This window comes from Felis catus, chromosome B2 (assembly GCF_018350175.1).
Source record: "Felis catus isolate Fca126 chromosome B2, F.catus_Fca126_mat1.0, whole genome shotgun sequence".
NCBI classification, from domain to species: domain Eukaryota; kingdom Metazoa; phylum Chordata; class Mammalia; order Carnivora; family Felidae; genus Felis; species Felis catus.
This window is the reverse complement of record NC_058372.1, coordinates 112,786,399-112,800,867: the sequence shown is the minus strand read 5'-3', so window position 1 is coordinate 112,800,867 and position 14,469 is coordinate 112,786,399.

Sequence of the window (14,469 nt, the reverse complement as noted above, 5' to 3'; positions counted from 1 at the left end):
CACAGCCTGGAGCCTGCTTCGGACTCTGTGTCTCCCTCTCTCCCTGCCATTCCCCTTCTCCTGCTTGTGCTCTGTCTCTCTCTGTCTCCCAAAAATAAACATTTAAAAAAATTTAAAAAAATGTATGAGTGGTCCAGTTTCTCTGCATCCTTGCCAGCATTTGATGTTGTCACTACTTTTTATTTTAGTCATTCTGATAGGTGTATAGTGATATCTTAGATAGTTTTAATTTGCAGTTCCCTAATAGCTAGTATGGTGAACTTCTTGTGTATTTATTTGCATTTATCTTCTTTTTAAAAATTATTTTTATTAAAAATTTTTAAGTTTATTTATTTGTCTTTATTAGAAATTTTTAAGTTTATTTACTTTTGAGAGACAGAGAGTAAGAGCAGGAGCAGGGGAGGAGCAGAGAGAGAGGGAGAGAGAAGATCCCAAACAGGCTCCACACTGTCAACATGGAGCCCAATGTGGGGCTTGGTCTCACAAACTGTAAAATCATGACCTGAACCAAAACCAAGAGTTGGATGCCTAACCAACTGAGCCACCTGGGTGCCTTTAAATTTATTTATTTATTTATTTTGAGAGAGAGAGAGAGAGAGAGAGAGAGAGAGAGAGAGAGAGAGAGAGAGAGAGAAGAGAGAGAGAGAAGAGAGAGAGAGATAATCCCAAGAAGATTCTGTGCTGTCAGTTCAGAGACAGATGAAGGGCTCGATCTCATGACGGTGAGAACATGACCTAACTGAAATTAAGAGTTAGAAGCTCAACCAACTGAGCCACCCAGGCGCCCGTGTCTATCTTCTTTTGATAAAATATTTGTTTCTGTCTATTGCTCATTTTTTAATTGGGCCATTTAAAAAAAATGTTGATTTGTGAGAGCTCTTTATTTTATATACTAGTCCTTTCGTATGTGGGTTGCAAATCTTTTCACCCAGCCCATAGCTTATATTTTTATCCTTTCAACAGGATATTTCATGGAGCAAAAGTGTTTAATTTTTGATGAAGTTTGATTTTAATTTTTGCTTTTAAGGATCTTGCTTTTTGTGGCAAGTTTAAGAACTCTTTAGATATCTTTCTAGATACCAAAGATTTTCTCCTGTGTTTTTCAATGAAAGTTTTATGCTTTATATTTAAGTCTGTGATCCATATTATGTACATTTTTTGCATGAAGTATAAGATTGGGTTGAGGTTCATCTTTTTACCTACGGATATCCAGCTGTTAATCCACCATTTGTTGAAAAAACAATCCTTCTTCCATGGAATTGCTTTTGTACCTTTCTAAGCAATTAGTTGGATATATTTGTGTAAGGTTTTTCCAGGTTGTCTATTCTGTTCCATTGGTCTATGTCTTTCACTCCACCAAGACCACATTGTCCTGATTAGCTACATAATCATCTTCAAATTGGGTAGACTGATTAGTCATACTTCTTAAAATTTTTTTTTAAATGTTTATTTATTTTTGACAGAGAGTGAGAGCATGAGCGGGGGAGAGGCAGAGAGAGAGGGAGACACAGAATCCGAAGCAGGCTCCAGGCTCTGAGCTGTCAGCACAGAGCCCAATGTGGGGCTCAAACTCACAGACTGTGAGATCATGACCTGAGCCCAAGTTGGACGCTCAACCGACTGAGCCACCCAGGTGCCCCAGCCATACTCCTTTCTAAAAATTGTTTTTAGTTATCCTAGTTCTTTTGCCTTCTCATATATAATTTAGAATAATCTAATTTATAATAACAAAAAATTCTTGCTTGGCTTCTGATAGAAACTAACCTTTGGATTGATTTTGGGAGAATTGGCATTTTTACTATATTGAGTTTTTTAATCCATGAACACATATGTCTTTCCTTTTGTTTGGATCTTCTCCACACTGACTATTATTGTGTAGTCTTTAACATACAACTTCTGTACATGTTTTGTTAGATTTACATTTAATTTTGTTTAATGTTTATTTATTTTTGAGACAGAGAGAGAGAGAGAGAGAGAGGGAGGGAAGGGCAGAGAGAGAGGGGGCACAGAATCTGAAACAAGCTCCAGACTCTGAGCTGTCATCACAGAGCCTGATGTGGGGCTCAAACTCATGAACCGTGAGATCATGACCTGAGCTGAAGTTGGACGCTTAACCGACTGAGCCACCCAGACGCCCCTAGATTTATATTTAAATATCTTATATTTTGAGTGGTTATAAATAGTATTGTATTTTTAACTTCATCATCCATGTGTTCATTGCTAGTATATGCAATATGATTAATTTTTATGTTTACCTTGTATCCTTATTAGTTTTAGGATTTTTTTTTTATTTCTTGGGTCTTTATATACAGAAAATCATGTCCTCTGCAAATAGGTATAGTTTTATTTCTTCCTTTCCAATCTGTATGCCTTTCATTTACTTTTCTTACCTTATTTAGTGGCTAGAACTTCTCGTGCCATGTTGAATGTGAGTGGATATCTTTGCCTTCTTTAAGTGGGAAAGGATTCAGCCTATCCTTACTAAATAACATATTGGCTGTAGGTTTTGTACATGTTCTGTACTGTGTTTAGGAAGTTCTCTTCTATTCCTAGTTCTCTCGAAATTTTTACCAGTTGTAAGTGTTGAATTTTATCAACTGCTTTTTTGACACTGATAGATATGATTGTGTGATTTTTTTTTTACATTGATTTTCAAATATTGAGCAAACCTTCCTTACATCTTTGGAACAAATCCATTTGCTCATGGTGTGTAATTCTTTCTGATATTGTTGAATTCTACTTGATTATATTTTGTTAAGGAATTTTGTGTCTATATTTTTAAGAGATAGTGGTCTGTAATTTTCTTTTTTTATATTGCCTTTGTATGGTTTTGGTATCAGGGAAATACTAGCTTTATTAGATGAATTGGAAAATATTCTCTCCTCTTTTATTTTCTGTAAGAGATTATGTAGAATTACTATTAATTTTTCTTTAAACCTTTGGCAGAATGTCCAGTGAAACCATATAAACCTGGAGATTTATTTTTTTAAGAGTTTTAAAATTAGGAACTCTATTTCCTTAATAGTTTTAAAGCTATTCAAATTAACTATTTCATATTGGGTTGGTAACAGAAGTTTGTGCTTTTCAGAGAATTAGTTCATTCCATCTAAGTCATCAGCTTTGTGTACAGAGTTATTCATAGTATTCTCTTATCTTTTTGATGTCTGCAGGGTCTGTAGTGCTATGCCTTGTCTCATTCCTGACATTGGTAATTTGTGCCTTCCCTCTTTTCGTTGTCAGCCTTGCTAATGCTTTGTGAATTTTATTGTTCTTTTCTAAGAACCAACTTTCTGTTTGGCTGATTTTCTCCCTTATTTTTCTGTTTTTAATTTCATCGATTTAGGTCCTTACCTTTATTATTTCTTTCCTTCTGATTGCTTTGGATTTATGTTGTCCTCCTTGTCTAGATTCTTTCGATGGGAGTTTAGATGATTGATTTGAGACTTTTCCTCTTTTCTAGTGTCACCATTCAGGGCTATAAATGTCCTTCTCAGCACTGTTTTAACTGTGACCCTCACATTTGGGTATGGTGAATCTTTATTGTCACTCACTTGAATGTATGTTTTGATTTCTCTTGAGACATCCTCTTTGGTCTATCCCCATTTCGTGTTTTTTTTTTGTTTGTTTGTTTGTTTTTTGTTGTTTTTTTAATGCACAATTCAGTGGCTTTTAGTGTATTTACAAGGTTATGCAACCATCACCACTATCTAATCTGAGACCATCTATCTACATTATCCAAAAAAAAAAACAACCCAAAAACAGAACCCAAAAAACAAAAAAACAAACAAAAAACAAACAAACAAACAAAACCAAACCCTACTTAGCAGCCATTGCTCATTCCTCCTCCCCTCAGACCCTGGCAACCACTGATCTTCTTTCTGTCTCTATGGATTTGCCTGTTCTGGACATTTCATGTAAACAGACTCATACAATCTGTGGCCTTTTTGGGTCTGGCTCCTTTCAGTTAACATATTATTTTCAAAGTTTATCCATGTTGCAACATGTATCAGTGCTTCATTACTTCTTTTGACCAAATAAGATTCTGTTGTATGGATATACCACATTTTGTTTATATATTAATCAGTTGATGGACATTTGAGTCTTTTCCACCCTTTGCCCATCATGAATAATATCTGCTATAAGCATTCCCACACATAAATGTTTTTGTGTGAACATGTATTTTCAATTCTCTTGGAAATATCCCTGAGATCATATGGTACCTGTGCTTAGTTTTTTGAGGAATTAGCAACAGTTTTCCCAAACAGCTACCCTTCCATTCTGTTTTATAAAATTTTTTTTGCATATTTTATTTTTGGACTTTTATTGTTTCACTTAAAAAATATGTTTAAATCTTATATTTATCTGAATTTTGTTTTGGAACTAGAGGTGAAATAGGAAAATAAGTAATTTCTTTTCCCCAAGATGGCCACCTATCCATCTGAGCACAGTCTTTTCATCCCTAGTTTAAAATAGCATATATACTTAATTCTCATGGGTAATTAAAATCTAATTTGGACTTCATGTATTTTGCTTCATTAATCTGATTGCCTACTTATGCCTTACCATATTGTTTTCATTATTTTGGTGTTCTTGTGAATTACACTTTTCAAAAAAGTTTCTGACCTTAATCTTACTTTATCCACTCTTCCTGATTTGGTTATTTCATGTGATAGTAGGAATTCTTGGAAGGATTCACTTCTATCTCTGAAAAACTCAACAGAAAAAATTTCCAGGGTGAAAGGATCATGATGTCACTGGCTTTGCTGGAGAAGTTATGAAACATAATGTTAATTTATGTATCAGCTATTTTTAGCCCAAGATATTTCCTGGTTGTTGCCTCATCAATTTACCATCTATGTGGTGGGGATCTGGATAACGGTGGTACATCTGGATTTGAAAAGTATATCTTACTTTTTTTCTCACTCTGGACATTAGGCTAATGATTCTAAATTTTGTTTACTTCTACTTGATTTAGATTCATGGTTTGAGGGGATTATTTTAATTCAGGACTCAATTCTCTGCAAATGATGAAACCAACTCTATGAAAAGAAGTACATGCAATTTAATAAACATTTACCTAAATAACAATAACAGTAATTTAATAATAGCATTCAATACTGCTTAGCTGGTACATGCTGACTTGTATATAGATTATAACCTGGATTCTATAAGTGTGGTCCCTCCACTCTCTTTTGAGAAGCAACTTGGAGCCATTATTGGTTCTTAAGCAAGCCAATTATTTAAGGAAGTCATTATATTTTACAAAAAAAAATCTGACAATTGTACTTTAAAGAGATGTAATGGGAGAGATGGCTAGATATAAGAAGGGCCCTTAAAATAGCTATAGGAGCAAAATGCTTTATGGCCTGGTGGTGGTAGTAGGAAAAACAGGCTTGAAAAATAACACAAAAGGAAACTCAGAGGCAGAATCAAAGGAACTTGATAATTTGAATTATTCGCAACTTGGGATATGGTCCACGGAGATGTTAGCAATGGTTTCTTCAAAATTTAACTCTTCTAGGAGGCCTGTTTACATAAGTGTTGCTTACCTCTGTTTTTTTTTTTGTTGTTGTTGTTGTTGTTTTTGCCTGTGCTTTATTGCTTTCTACTTTCTAATTTATAATGACTTTTTACACTGCAGTATGCTGAGGCTTTCACAAAATGTCAGGTTGCCTCATGCTTGTGTGTGGTTTCTATGTACTAGTATATATGTTCCTCATTGGTAGGGATTGTTTTCTTATTTCATTGTATTCTGTGGGATCTGATGCTGGTGTCTGCCTACAATGGGGTTTTAATAAATATTGTTGACTGATAGGGTGACCTAAAGGGGAAAGAGAGTGTAAGATGGGGGGAACTGGTATAACACAAGAAGATTCAGGAAAATAGGCCAGATTCCCATGTTTCTTTCTGATGACAAAAGTGGAAATAATCAAAGGAGACCCCCTGTGTGAAGTGGATTCTTCTAGAGCAGACCACCCTGCCATTTAATCAAATCTGGTCAGTGTCCCAGGGAGCCTTTTCTTCAGGCTACAGCCTCGTGCACAGCACTGGGCCAAGAGCCTCCCACAGTCTTCATTAACACACGGGCAGCACACACACACCAATTGGTCAAAAAAGAGCGACTGTATGAGAAAAAAACTATACCAAGCAAAGGAGACTGTTTATATGTTTCAGTTTCTCAGCATCTGTGGCTGTCATCTGTTTTCAGTTTGGTGATTTTTATTAAGGCAAAGTGGCACATGCTGTCATAGGAACTGCTCCAGCTCACGCTCCCCAGCAGGTCACCGGGTATCCCCTGGTGTGCTGAGACATGATATGTTTTTGCCAGTGAATGAGGTGGAGGGAAAACTCTGCTCAGCCTCAGTATCTGATGCAACACAGAAACAGACAAGCCGAGGGCAGACATGTGAAATGCACAGAACAATTACTCCATTTAATTTTGCCCATTAGTTTCACAAATAATTATTAAGTACTCTTAGTTACTCACAGTGATTTTATTTCCCTATGGAGGTTAAAATTGTTGACTTGCTATCAGGGGAGTGAGCTTTGAGCTGTGATCTTCTCTTGTGGTCCATTCGCATGCCTGGTCTGTTCCCCCATGACCCAATCTGCATCTGGGACCAAGCTACCTGGATTTGGGAATATGGCCAATAGTTAGAGAAGAGAAGAAAGCTAACTGGTCCATATCACAACAAAATCAGTGGTTCTGAGCTTCTTTAGCACCAACTAAGTGAACTGACCACGTTGATTTGATTTGGAAGTGGAGCTTGGCCACCAAACTTGGTCTCTGGCAAACTCTGGGGCTAATTTACATTTTAATATGCTTTGAAGGAGTATCTGGTAGTCGTTGTGACAATATATGTGGATCTTTTCTCAAGGATATCTCACTAGACGATAGTGAAGGAGAAAGTAATGTCACAAACACGTTTTCCTAGAGTAAGAACTGTGACTGATTTCACTGACTTTGAGAGTGAACATGATGTCTGCCCAATGCTGAGAAAATGAGGAGAAAACAAGATGGGGTCTGACACTGGAGATTCCTAGATATTTGGCACTCTCCCTTGCTACGCTGCAAGCCATGAGACAATGTAATATTGTCAGAATATGGGCAATGGATGGTTTTAGACAGAGACCAGCAGGGTCCCTTTAATGATGATAATTCTGCTTTGGAAAGATGGGTTAGGTAGCTTGTCCTGAGTTGCTTCCTCTTAAAAGCAAGCAGATGCTCTCTTGCAGGTGTCTGAGAAATCGTATCATAGCCTTTCCATCGTGGCTCTGACAATGAGTTTCATAAGACTTTTGGACTCTAAATGCTGAAGCTCTTCTAGAGACTTCCTGTATTTGGCTCAGATTCTTCACCTGAAGACTGTGACTCCACTATTTCCTTGATATTCATAGTGACCTACCCAACTCACTTGCCTGATCCTGCTATGTCTATCATCACTAGTTCATTTGACCACAGGCAAAGGCTTAATTTCTCTGTAACTCATGGGAAAAAAAGACTGTCCTTCAGGAGGCAGGGAAAGCAATCAGGATTGAAACTTTTAGTTGTACATGGTTGTAGCATAGATAAAATAATATGCATACTGAGTAGTCTGCCAAGATCCCCTTTTCAGGGCTGATGTACTGAACCCAAGCTCATGGGAATAAGCTGATGGCTTGAAGCTGCTCTCCTCACCAGGAATGTCCCTCAGCAGTAGAGAACGATCTCATCTAAGGTGATATCTCCTTTCAGTGTGTGACCTAAAACCAATGCTTGGCTTCTGAAGGTGTCTGTAAGCCTGTCCCCCATGCCTCATTTTGGAACAACTCTGAAAGGCCATCCCATCTTTAGAGCTCTCAGTAGAATCTGCTGAAACTCAGTTGCAACCTTACCTTGATAGGCTTCTCCTTCTGTTCAATCCTACCTTTTTCACTTCCTGACAGGTGTCTTTTCTAAGAACATTTCTCAAAAAGTCTTCTGCATGCAACATTTCATTTCCAAAGTCTGTTTCTAAGGGAACTCAGTTGAAGATAGTTGGTACCAGGAATGATCATAAGAAATAGACTCTAAGAGAAGAAAAGAATCATTTTTTGGTTGAATGGCAAGAGGCCTCCATTACTTTTGCAGGAATATAATATAATATAATATAATATAATATAATATAATATAATATAATATTCCCTACAATGATATACTGGTGTAACTGTTAAAACTTTCACTAGAGGTAAACTGAATTGAGATGTGTTGGGAGGAGATATATTCCTGGTAATGGGAAATATGCTGGAAGTCTAGGGACTTTGGAATTGGATGAGTGTTGCTGAGCACCACTGATTCATCAAAGAGGGATAATGACAGGCTTAGAGTGATTAATTACCAATTCAAGGCAGAATGTGAAAATTAGAGGGCCCCTTTGGCACCATTTAAGGAAATTAATCTCTCGCAGTTGAAGGGAAGACAGAGAGGAGGACCAGGTTCAGAACTTAATTGTAAGAGTTGTGGAGCTTCAGAGAAGGTGGAACTCCCATCCTGGCAGTCCTCCTAAGCCAATGTCAGGGCCTAGGAAAGGAATGGGTTCCTGAAACTTGGGCTGAGGATATCTTGGTAAATGCAACTGTGAACTTTGAGATCTCCTACTCCTATAGGAGTTGCCCTTGGTAGCATGGAACTGCCCAGTCAAGGTTATGTTCCCTCTTAGACGGTGGTCTGGCTTAAGTGGACATCGAAAATCCAGCCCCTTGCCTCAGTTTAGGATAACTGTGAAGGAATTTTTGCTCCAAAGTTTCTCAGATGAGAAGCTAAAGTCTCAACTGTTACTTCATTGTGGATCAGCTTCTCTCTCTGTATGATCCCAGTCTCCTTTCTTCCTTATAGGTGTATCTTCTGAAAACACTCACCAGTAAACCTTTTGCGTGCAATTCTCCATCTCAAAATCTGTTTCCAAGGAACCCAAATGAAGACAATACAGAAAGCTCTCAGCACTCTGTTGGTGCATAGAGGACACACAATAAGCGTGTGTCCACATTTTATTCCATGATTTATTTTTTACTTGAAACCACAGCCCATTGTCGGTAATCTCATAAACATTTATCAAATAGCCATACTGTAATGGATCCTGGTAAGAGGGAAGAATAGGAATGTGGTAAGCTATCACAAATTCCAGAGTCTCACAGGCCACAGCAGTGAAGAACCATAGTCCTGAGCACCCTTCATGGAGCAGGTATTTTACTATTCACATTGCATACATTGCCTATTTGATCCTCTAATGTGGGTATGGTTCTTCCCTTGTGATAAAGAAACTGATGCTCAAGAGGAGAGAATCTGTCCACTTTCCAGTATGCCATTTTGCCTCCTCAAAGTCCTCTCATTTCACAACAATGCTATTTTCCTGGCAGCAAGTCATTGCCCAGTAACCCACCACCTACAGTGAACAGTCCAGATATCCTGCTCCATAATGTTTAGTGATCTTCAAAGAGGAGGTACACAGTACTGCACCCTAAATCCAAACTCAACATAGAACAGAAAAGCAAGAGAGTGAGCTGTTCTTCTTAATATCTAACTTTAATAAAGACAACCATGATATCAGATAATCAAACATTTTTTGGTAGGGGATGGAGTGAGGGTTTGGAATTAATATTTTCTAAGCTTTTTTGGCTGAACCTAAAGGAATGGTGTAATTACTTATAGCAACAGTTGTTAGCAAGGACATATGGAACGATTAACTGCAAGAATCTTAGTTTGTTTCAACATGGTCTTCCCTAGAGAATTTACCAGTTTCTTCCTGTCTTGTCACTACATCAAAGTCGGATGGGCAATATTTCCCTCAGTAATAGGAGTCTAGAGAGCCACTGGAAGATACAAATGTGTTTTGTTTTGTGACTTACAGCAGTCAAGGAACTGCAGAAAGAGAGAGAGACAGAGACGACAGAGAGAGAGTGCAGGGAGGGGAAGGCAACTGAGGGAAGGGGAGGGAGAGAAAAAGAGATCCAGTAGAGGGAAAATGAAGTCCTCTCCTTCTCTCTCTCATGCCAAATGGGTATGTGCGGCTGCTAGGAGCATTTGGCAGACTGGCACAGTCAGCAACAACAGCAAGAGAGCTGTGGCTCCAGGCCAGTGGGAGGCTGGCTGTGTGGCAGACGGGGGGCTGAGCATGGGTGAGGAGCTGGCGGAGGTGGAAAGTACTGGAGGCAGATTGTTGGAGCTAGCACAGAGACTTGGCAATCAAAGTTTAATATCTGTATGGTAAAGAATGAGTTACTGAAAATCCTCTTGAAGCTGCTATTGGATTTTGAGGTGAATGTGTTTTGGTACCTTTGCTAAAATGAAAAAAGATTTCATATTATAGGGTCATACATTTGTGGTCCATGTCATGTGTCTGCTGCATGGACAGCTCTGTTTTCAGTAAAGCAGAAGGGTCTGGAGCCCGCCTCCCTTTTCCAGCTCATCTTCCTCTGGTACATGTGGATAAGATGGTCCGGTCACTTCTGCCTCCACTCTGCCTCCATCTTGTCAATGAACCCCTGACTTTTGCTGCCTTTGCCACTCCTGAAACTTGGAACAATCCCTCTCTTGCTTTGTTCCCCATGGTGTTGCTGCTACAAGGCTTTGTGTGTAGCAGCTTTCATAGAAAGTCTGGGGGAAAAGGAGAGAGGGCACAAAATAGGCAATATCTTGAAACACCTCAGAGCATGCTCTTGTCTGGGACCTTTGCCCACTGCTGTAGGGCTGGACCTTTTCTGCCCTGAATTCTTGTAATGCCCTCTTCTTCTTCTTGTTCCTGGTCTGAATTGCAGTTCCTCTCAACTCCTCTATCCTCAAGCACTGCAATCCAAATTAGGCTTAGGCTCCCTGCTTTCACCGTGGCCTGTCTTTCATTGGATCTGGGACTCTGATGAGTCCCAAAGCCCCTCTTCCCTGGTTAGGTTTTGGTAGAAAGATGTAAGCCACCCATAAGCAGGTTCCTAACTCTCAGAGTGAAACATGAGTCCTTGATTTCTAATTCCTCACTTGACATTTCCTCTGTTCATGTTTCTTTCTCCATTTCTGGGGCCTCCAGCTTACATCAAGCTAATCTCTATGGCTCTGTGCTAGGGACATCAGTTCCTCTGTGAGCAAAAAGGCAGGTCTTTGATCTAGAATCTCTTCTTTCAATATCTAACCCAGAGCCTAGAAAAATAAAATAAAATAAAGTAAAAAATATATATTTGGAAGATTGTTCATTTTAGTTCAGTTTGTGGTAGAAAAAAGTAGAAGAGAATTTAACTGTCTGTCAATACAGGGATGACTGACTAGATTATGGTCTGTAATATGCAACCACTAAAAACAATGAAGATCCTCTCTGCTTATCTCAAATAATGTCAATGATTTATTGTAAATTGAAAAAACACTTTCTGAATAAAAAAGTAGAATATGATAAAAAAAAAACCTGTCTCCTTTTCTCTCTCTCAGAATATAGAGATGTCTTGATAAACAGGAAAAAATCAGAAAAGGAAGGCCTCAAACTGCTTCTAGGTAGAGGAGTGGGAGAAGTGTGACTTAATATCTTACTTTATATAATTTTTTGGTGCAATGATTAAGTTGTGGAATTATGAATGTCTTTTTTTAAGTAAAAACATTTTTAAATATAGTATAATATGAAGACAACTGATAAAATGAAGGAAGCAGGTTAGATATTCTATGAATATTTTCAAGTTTTATTATTCTGAAAATATGTATCTCAATGTGAGGAACAAATAATATTTTAAAACCATAAAGTGCTTAAAATAATTTCTGGACTATATTAAGCATTTATAGCATGCAACTCTTATCCAAAAATGTAATTGTAACATTTAGAGTATCTTATTATTTTTTATATTCTTTGTAAAAAAATGTTTTAATGTTTATTTTTGAGACAGAGAGAGAGACAGAGAGAGAGACAGAGTGTGAGATGGGGAGGGGCAGAGAGAGAGGGAGACACAGAATCTGAAGCAGGATCCAGGCTCTGAGCTGTCAGCACATGGGCACAACATGGGGCTCGAACCCATGAACCATGAGATCATGACCTGAGCTGAAGTCAGATGCTTAACCAACTGAGCCACCCAGGCGCCCCATATTCTTTTTTATTGTTACGATGTTTGAAGATGTTTACTGATTTAAAAGTATTAGTTAAATTAAATTTTTTTCTCTAGAAACTTTAATTACTTAACAAATAATTAAATGTATGTTTAAATAAATCATTTTTTTCTTTATATGTTTAGTATCTAGCTGAGCATATGCATGGTATTTAACAATGTTTCCACCAGCAAACTAACCACACATTTCTGTGATAAAGATGGGGGAAAAGAAACAACTCTTATCCCTTGATCTATAGGTCAAGAGTCTCATGTTGTTTTTACCACTGATAGTAGCCTTACTGCATGAGGATTGGAGCTTTTGTGCACCTGCTTGCTTGCTAATGTCCCTCATGTCCCACTCAAAACCACTACTTTTAACAGATAAGTAAATGGGTATGAGAAGAGAGATAGGACTAATCTTTCAAGGATATATCCATCAATGAAGTCATTGACTCTACTACAGGTCTTTTTTTTCTCACATTCTTTGGCCACCAAACTGTCCAGCTGTGATCTGACATGAATGTAATCCCAGGTATCACTCTCTGACACATGCTGTTGAATACAGTCTTCCAGCATATTAAAAAAAATACTAGATCTGGTTCTTTCAGAAACTGAAATAGCTCTTTCAGATCAAGACAAGAGTCTACTTATTCCTCAGAGGCAGTAATCCAGTTGTAGTTGTCCTGGTGGCCTAAAAAAGTCAATGCTGATTCCAGAGGTGCCTGATTTGCTCCCAAGATGTAGTTTATGTACCAGGAAAATCTAATTTGGTGAGTCTTTGTTCTGGGAAGCTCAAAAGCAGGTCAAAAATTGAGAATTCAGCATATGACCTTGGAATTTGTGGTAAAGATGCAATACCACTCACAATGGAAATAATAAAGCCTCCACATTCTGGAAGAGATTTTTTGGTGCATATTTCTTCTTGTTCAATTTTGCAACCCTTGATCTAGGGAAGAGCTTCTCTAACACGAGGCTGCTGCCAGTGTAACAATTCATTCCCACAAAATCTAATGTAACTCAATCGCCGTGTGACAGTTGCTGAAGAAAGGACTGATAAAAATGACCCACGCCAAAAACCTCTTTTACTTCTACAGCATGTCTCTTTCCCTACATTTATTCTCTTGTCATGTTTGTTTTCAATTTGTCCAGGAAGTGTTAGAGATTTGGAGTTACATGCGTATTATCACACAAGTGGGGGATATTCTCATTTCTTACCTTGCCAAAATGACTAACAAAGGACAAACCAATAGAAGATGAAAAAGTTGTATTTTGTCACCAGGGAGTCTTCTTTCTGGGATCCCCCCCCACTCTAATCTCCTCCATTACCCAGCTCCTTACTTGGTTAGCCTTGATTTTAGTATTGCAGGGTTTTGTTAGTTAAGAGATGGTGGGTGTGTGTGTGTGTGTGTGTGTGTGTGTGTGTGTGTGTGTGTGCATTATGCATTATAAGGAAGTATGAAAAGATACAAAATGTGAGGTCCTTGCTCTTAGAATGCCCATAAACAAAAGTGTTCCATATCCTTTAATCTTTCTCTTTTGAAGATTTTAAGGATAGTCTCTCAACTTTCCTCTTCTCTTTTGTGGGTCTGCATTGGGGGACAATGAGATGATCACATTATTTCATTTCAGGAAAATGTGGAAGAACTCAGAAACATTTAAAATATTAATTAGCAGCAGCCATGCATGAATTAGGCAGAATCTCAAATGCTCTTGGGACTAAGAGTTTGGATAATAGGGAATTTTGACCAGCATGGTCAATAAGGGAGAGCTGGTAACTTATTTTAAGCTAGAAAACCCCAAATTAAGCTTCTCTTAGTTTTGTCACTAGACTATATGCTGAGAAAGTGGATTTCTGAGCCAGGTGGTTCTCCACAGTGGACAGTCAACAGTGTTTAGCAACCTGAACTTTCCATAACTTCAGTGATACACTGGGATGCGTCAGCCAGGAAGCTGGGATACTAAGATCCAGGACATTCAGGACTAGCAGGTGCTGAGGAGGACACTAGGTTGAGGATGTGGTTCTTAGCCCTTCAGCTACCTCAGTAGTACATAAACCACAGTACATCAGTTTCCTGCTCTGTAGGCCAGAGAACATATGAATGTAAATGTTTTCTCTACCTCCTACTTCACTTTTCCATGGCTTGTGTCCACTTGATTACTGTTCTCCAGGTAGTGATGCTGTACTTAGGCTTCCAAAATAAATATATTTTTCTACCTCCCAGGAAAGGGGAGATCCATACAACTCTTTGATTCCCTAATGATGCCTGGCATGTAGTAGGTGCTCAAAAATATACCTGCTGATTAAATCAATATTTGATTAAATGAAATACAGAGAAAGAAACTAACTCCCATAGATCTCAGACAGTCATCATTTCCTTTAGATGAGTGGAGATTCAG